This window comes from Lactuca virosa, chromosome 2, assembly GCF_052849685.1.
Source record: "Lactuca virosa cultivar CGN04683 chromosome 2, Lactuca_virosa_CGN04683_v6, whole genome shotgun sequence".
NCBI classification, from domain to species: domain Eukaryota; kingdom Viridiplantae; phylum Streptophyta; class Magnoliopsida; order Asterales; family Asteraceae; genus Lactuca; species Lactuca virosa.
Window position 1 is genome coordinate 20,673,777 of NC_136427.1, and position 7,904 is coordinate 20,681,680.

Consider the following 7,904-nt stretch of genomic DNA (forward strand, 5'->3'; position numbering starts at 1 on the left):
TGGGTGGTAACCCTAATTTTCCCGGTTCAAACTTTCATTGGACCAGGATCCTCTTATTGGGCCTAATGGGCCAATAAACCCTCATCTTGATTCATTTGGGCTAAGAACCACATTTGGGCCCTAGTTGGGTCGAAAGTCATTAAAAATTTATGATTGGGCCACAAAACTCTTCATGGGCCATATTGGGCCGAAAACCATTTAATTAATTACAATGGGCCGAAAACCCATTCCTTTTATCATCTTGGGCCGTAAACACACATATGTGAGCCCAATGGGCCGAAAATCTTCTTATTGGGCCATATATTTCTGGTTGCTATTTAAATTAAGCCCAATGTTTCTTCTTTCTTTCCTCCCTTCATCCTTATTCTCGGTTGTATATATGTATGTACAAAAAAACAAAAAAGAGAGAGATAAATTTAATAAATTGAAATTGGTGACACCTCTCTAATGTTTGGTGGTAATCCAAGCAACAAATTCTCATGTTTCTAGACACTAAACCATCATGTAAAAACCACTTAATCTCTCTCTCTTTCTCTCTTCTTATTCTCGGCCGAAGCTACCTCCCTAACACCATTTTCATTTCAAACTTGAACCACATTCTTCAATTCCTCTCATATCACCCAAGAACACAAGGAAAATTCTACCATTTCTCTTTCTAAAAGTCGAGAGTTAGTCTGTGTTTCAAGAAGTTGTCATCAAAGTTCATCATACTAGGTAAGCTACTTCACACTTAAGTTGAATAAATCCATCTTATGCTAAGATCTTCCCTCAAAACAACACCATTCTCGTGAATATGCTTCTAAAATCATCTTGTTTTAGAAGATATTCTCAACAGAGCTTGGTAGGTCGAAAACTCCTTCAAACTTCTCACCAAAACCGAATCCATCTCCCAAGGTGAGTTCATATCCCTTTGTTTTCGGTTTTAATATGTTTTTGGGGGAGAATACAAGTTGCTTTTGTGTTAGATCTAAGTATTTATGCATGTATGTGTGTATTTTCATGATTATATGTTGTGATTATGCTATAAAAACATGTTAAACCTTCACCAAACTTGAAATATCTACTAAAACTTGGTGATATTTGGAAACTAAATCACTTTACGAAACTTACTATGAAGTTGAAAGGATTAAACATGTTAAGGAATACTAGGAAACTAAATAAATCGTAAAAGGGCCAAATTTGACAAATAAACAAAAAGTGAAGTCTTTATGTTAACTCACGGTTTTGATAGGACCAAAAGAGTCATTTTTAGATAAAAATGGATCTTTATGATATTCATGGTTTTAAAGGGGCCAAAAGTGTTACTTTTCATAAAATGGGCTTTTATTTGGGCCTTCAGGGTTTTAATGGGCTAAAATAGTTAATTTTCATAAAAATGGGCCTTATTTAGAAACTCACGGTTTCATGGGCCTAAAATATAATTTTTGGCCTTTATGGACTTAAAATGTCATTTCTATTAAACTTGGGCCGAAAATGTCATTCCCAATTTATTTGGGCCAAAAGTGTCATTTCCAATATATTTGGGCCGAAAATGTTATTTCTAACAAAAGTGGGCTAAAATGTCATTTTGTTCAAAATGGCCCCTTAAATGTTAACTTTCGGTCTTAATGGGCCTAAAGTGTCATTTTTTTTTATCAAAAAATGGACCTCTAATGTAAATTCTCGACTTAATGGGCCAAGAAGGTCATTTTTACTAAAAGTGGGTCTTTTATGTCATTTTGGTAACTAATGAAACTAAAACAAGTATTATAATAACAATCGGGTTAATTACGACATTTCCACTTTAATTGGGCCTTAAATACGTAATTACATGTTTATTAGGCCTTAAATACCTAATTACATGTTTATTGGGCCTTAAATACCTATCTACATGCTTATTGGGCCTTATGTTCTCATTACATGTTATTTGGGTTTTATAGGCCCATTGATTTTATTATTAGGCCTCACGACACATATTATGTAAATTTGGGCCAATAATAAACAATATTTGACACTTTGATAAAAACAAATGGTATTTCCATCACCAATGTTTTGTAATCAAATGCGTACTCAAAACATTATTTTAAAACGGTAAACAATGTGATACACTATTCACGTAAATTTAGTTAAGGTTCTTGTGAGACGTTCTTTCATTCGTACCTACCTAGTGTACAACCTTAAGTCCTTTAGTTATAACCAGAGTCTCCTGGAGGGAGAGTGAGAGTTTGTGTATAGATCTTTACGGGGTTGACAGCCCCGCACCTGAGCTGTTCGCTACAGCTAGACTAGGCCGGTCTAGGGTGACAAATGGCTTACCTTAAAGAAGTCGACGCCTGAAAAACGTCATGACAGACAAATCAGTCATATCAAGCATGGTTATAACGACTCACATAGAGATTAACAAACACTGTACAAATTTGCGGAATACATATACTCTACTTTTGAAACACATACAAGCTATTCGATTCTACAACACTCGGGTCTTATGGTTTAAAGACTACAACTCATATACAGACATAAATTATCGGATTTTATGGAAACAAACATTATACATTAACTTCTACTTACAACAGAAAATATAGGATTTTCTGGAATACTATCTTTATACATTTTCAATACAGAAACACACATACATTAATATAAGATTTGACACAAAAATTTCAAACCACTTTTACAGAAAATATCGGATTTTCTGGTGTTTACAAAGTGATACAAAAGTTTCCATACAAACATGCTTATGAACTCACCAACATTATATATGTTGAAGTTTTTAAAATAACTTGTATTCCCAGAAAATCGTTAAGTGGCTTGGTCACCAAGAACACATGGATTTTGTTGTATTTTTGTTATCATCATACACTTATTTATTTGGAATGTAATTTGTAATCCAACGCATACATATGTAAACAATGATGGTTGTATTATTGTATGTGTGATGATGATGTTGTCTTCATTCAATTATTTCATTGTGATGATATTACAAGATGAAGTCACCCAATCCCCCGGATGTTTCCGCCGTTCTGGTTCGGGAGTGTGACAGATTGGTATCAGAGCAATGTTTATAGTGAACTGGCATATCTAATCATACAAGATATGAAACTATAAATACATTGGGACTAAACTACTCTGAACAAAAATAAAATACATACCTGTGTGTGCATTATTACACTAACAATAAAAGTTTTTGGAGGAATTGAACATTGTGTTTAAACCCGGACAGTTATGTAGTCGTATTGGGGATAAATATAGCCTGATCAACTATATTTATTCAAAATACGACCAACATGTGCTCGTGAGTGATCGTGGTGGGCAATGAATCTAGAAACTTACCAACCTCGTATCGAATTTTTTTTAAGGAATTCACTTATATGCACAACCGAACCACTGAAACCGTTATATGCACGAACCACTATGTACTCACCATCTTCTTGTTCCATGACAGAAGATTCCTCGAAGGTACGTACGCAAGAACAACAACACGAAACCACCGCCATCGCCGCCTCCGCCGGAAGTAAACTCTGCTGCATTCCAGGCAGCAGTATCGGTTGCAGTCACCGTAGCATTGGCTCATATTCAGAATGGAAACAACGGTGGCGGTAATGGACAAGGAAATGGGAGCTCAAACCAAGGAATTGTTGGGTTTTGAGCATTCTAACACTCCTAAGTGTACATGCAACCCTAAATACCTTGGATCTATGTTTTCTCTATTATACATGCAAATATGAATATCCAAGGTATTATACTAACTAGCATACAAAACCTTTGATTCATATGAAATATAACAAGTTAGAATACATACCTCTTTGATGTAGAATGACTTTATGAAGCTTGAGTGCCTAGTGCCCCAAGTGTGACACCTCAAATGGTTCACACAACACCAAATACACTTGGAATAACTTGAGAGAACATACACACTTCATGAAAATCGGCTAGCCCTTATTATCACTCTAGTCACCGATTTTGTCAACAATAAGATCATTATATAGTTAGTGACTATTAGGGTAAACCCTAATTGTCATGGCTTTTCATTTCCATGATCCATGGGTACAAATACACCATGGAGCATCCATGGAGTATCTTATGGGTTTTAGCCCAACTTGACAATCCATGGAGTATTAGCCCACTATACAAGTATGGGTGATTTACACAATCAACCCATATATTTAATCAGTCTTCTTTTGATCACTTAATTAATTCTAGATTAATTCTTGATCAATACTAATTAAATAATCTTATTAATATATTATAACTTATAATATATTAACAAACCTTAAGTGTTATTTCTCTCATTATAGTCTATCGAAATGCATGATGTCATGCAACCCAAATGGACCATGCCGGGTCAGGTCAAGTCTTACCAATTATAGTTATGGACTTAGACATTAATCCAACAGTCTCCCACTTGGATAAGTCTAAAACTATTATTGCGTATGACTTCAAGAACCGACTGGCAATCGTAGCTCTCAAAAGCTTTCGTCGAACTCTGACCTTGCCGATGATCTCTGACCTTTGTCAATGACTCGTCCATTAGATAACTGATCATATATTCCTCCATTATAGATATCATATGAACTGAGACATGGATTATCAATAATTCTCTCTGTCCATTTGTTGTTTCCCGATTTCCGATTCATGATGACTGACTGATTGAACAAATCAAATCAGTCCTGGCTTGGCCAAGCACTCACATGTGTCATCACTAAATCATCGAGGGGCCCACAAATATCGCTTTTATCCCAAAGGTAAAAGGAATGGATAAACTTCGACTCATATGGCTTGTTCTACTACTTGTTGAATCATACACAAAGGCACGTTTTATAACATCGAGTTACCAATGCGGTTTCGTGCAATCGATGTATAACCAACTCATAGTAACAACTCATATCTCTAGGTTCGAAGAATATAAGATATTATCGTCTCATGATCACTCGTGATAAAATCCATGAAGTGATTCAAATGAGCGTGGGTTGAATCCAATACTCAGAACTTATGAGCACTCATGAGTGTTGTAGCACCGCTTTGTCCAACATCTTAGACCTCTACAAGCCAACCCATGACAGTCTTGATTCATATCTACTTCCAACATATGACCAACTGTGGATAGTTTGAATAACTTAGTCATTCGAGAAGAACGACATAGTTATTCTGGAAGTCAAAACATGCAAAGTGAAACATAATAATAATTGAATCCAATATTGTCTCAGAACTTATGAATATAAATAAAACCTTTTTATTTATCACCATATGATTACACATTATTCATTGTATACTGTTTCAGCTATCAACTTTATACTTGAATTAAAACAATAGTTGTCCCATGCTCCAAGCATGTACACTATGTTTTTCAAAACAATAGCTTTGCCATACACCAAGTATGCACTCTATGTTTTTTAAAATGATCCTTACTTTGTGAAATAAACCAATTGAACATAATTTCAATGATTCTAACTTCACACTTCCAAATCCTTATCGAAAAAATGTGAGAATTTCAAATTCCTATCATTTATCGAAATTTGTTTAGATTTTAAACTTATATGCACTGACCCTCCTGTAATGAATATGTACAAAGTCACAAAAACTTGTCTACAATCATTATAAGGTATTCCAATGGAGATCAACTCCATGGAAACTAAGTCTCATCTTCAAGGTACATTGCTTTGAACATGCTTCTTGCATTAAGTTTTCTAACAGATAACTTCCACCCATGGAGACAACTCCATATTCTCATTTTGACTATCACTTCTGAACAAGAGATGCCTCTTGTCAATATGGTCCTTCCAAAATTAAGCACTATACTTCCAACTGTCCCTGAGCAACCAATCTTTGGTAAACCTCAGATTGTCCTCGACAATTGCTTAATCATTTTAGTCTTATCCAATTCTAGATCTTTCGCCTTCTTAATGCCTCTGGGCATTTGGAAAATTTAGAAAGGATAAATTTTATAGCACATGCAATCGATCCTGTACCCAAAGCAAATGGTACACGATTCATGATGTCTCACATAAAGACATGATTCTAGACCAGTCTTTTGCTACAAAATTTTTTTATTTGCCATGTTCTCTAAATTTGACTATGAAGAGGGATGTCGTAATCATAATCGAATTTTGAGAACGCAATATATGGAATTTCCTTAAGTTGAACCAATCCAACATGAAATTCATATATATATATATATATATATATATATATATATATATATATATATATATATATATATATATATATATATATTCATGACTAAAGATGATTAAGGTCTCAATCTAAGCCTTTAGAACTGAAATGAAGTATATCCTCTCCTTTAATTGTAGCAAAACAACAATAATTATCATGCTCCCACTAACATGATGATTATTAGCATAGCACTTATGCTCTCACTAGCTTTGACATGTACTCAGAAATCAGCTGGACTTCTAGAAATCAATACTTTACTGACTTTCTTACCAAGGTTCAGATTCCTGATACGAGATTGCTTTGATAATACATTATCAAACTCATACACTTTATCTTAGATAGTTTACAGGTGTGTCTAAACAATTTCAGACCTTTGCCATCTGCTTCAAATCTACTTGGTGGAAGTGTTTCCTCACCATCATTTTCATGAATCGGAGAGAAACCTTATGACCCTTAGATTTTATGGTGTATGTATTCTTATCCATGTGAATCGTCAAAACCATAGTCACAAGACAAGGATAATGACAAATCCAAACACATATGGACTGAACTCAATCTTAATTTCTTACCACCTGGCTGCATAAGGGCCTGCCATTGCTTCCAAGTTGTTATGCAACCAATTGAGAACTCTCAGAACTCATATGCAAAGCCAACTTTAACTGGAATGGGCACAGAAATAGGAAAAAAGTCAACACGATAGGTTATAAACCTCACGTCGTGTGCTAGTGTCAAACTTACAGGTTTTTTTTATTCTTGATTAGATCTTGAAATTTTTCCAAGATCTTTGAGACTCCTACTGTCATCTTGACATATAAGACTCACTTGCCAAATATTCAAGTGATAGTGTGGATTCTTTATCAAGACAAACACTTCACACAATTGGCCTAAGTTGGTCTTTGTTTTATCCAAAACATCACAACTTACCAATTTCATATGTACAAGAGTAGGGTACTTTTACTCTTACATTTGACAAGTGTTATAGACCTTCTTTAATATGTTTCACTCAAGTTACAATCTTGGAGCATGACTCTAAGAATTGTTTTTGGAACAAAGTATGACTCATCTTCTTAGATTTAACCATTTCAAAAATTCATGACTCCTCTTCTTAGCCATAAGAATGCACTAAGATTTACTTAGAGGACTAATTGTGATATGATTTCTAAATCATTAAGATGATCACAAAACCTGATACTAAAGTACTCTCCCATCTTTTCAGATTTGAGAAACTTTTATCTTTCTGCCTAATTAGATTCTTCTCATTCGTTCTGCCATACATCGAAACTTTTCCAACGTTTCAGAATTATACTTAAACTGGTAAGTATAACCATATTTACTAAACTTTAGTAAATCATGTCGAATAGTCTTATCGATCTTTGTGGTGGACTTGACCAGTGCACAAGAATGTGTACTCGATCCCTTTAGTCATTTACTTGACTCACATATACATGTGAACAAGGAATTAGTTTTAATTTTCCAAAGATGAAAATTCTCATTCAGCATACTATACAACTTGCATGATTCCAAGTTTCTATCCAACTGAAACTTGGGTGATGAGAATCTTTCCTTATTTGGTAAATTATGACACTACCACAAATGAAAGAATCAATTTCATATTCTGATGTTGCTATCAATGGAATCATATAAACAACAATTTTCCACAAATGCCACTATAAGGATATATATAAAAAATAAATAAAACAAAATTTTCTTTTATTTAAAACTTGCGGAAAAACTTATCCTTACAATGCAAATGC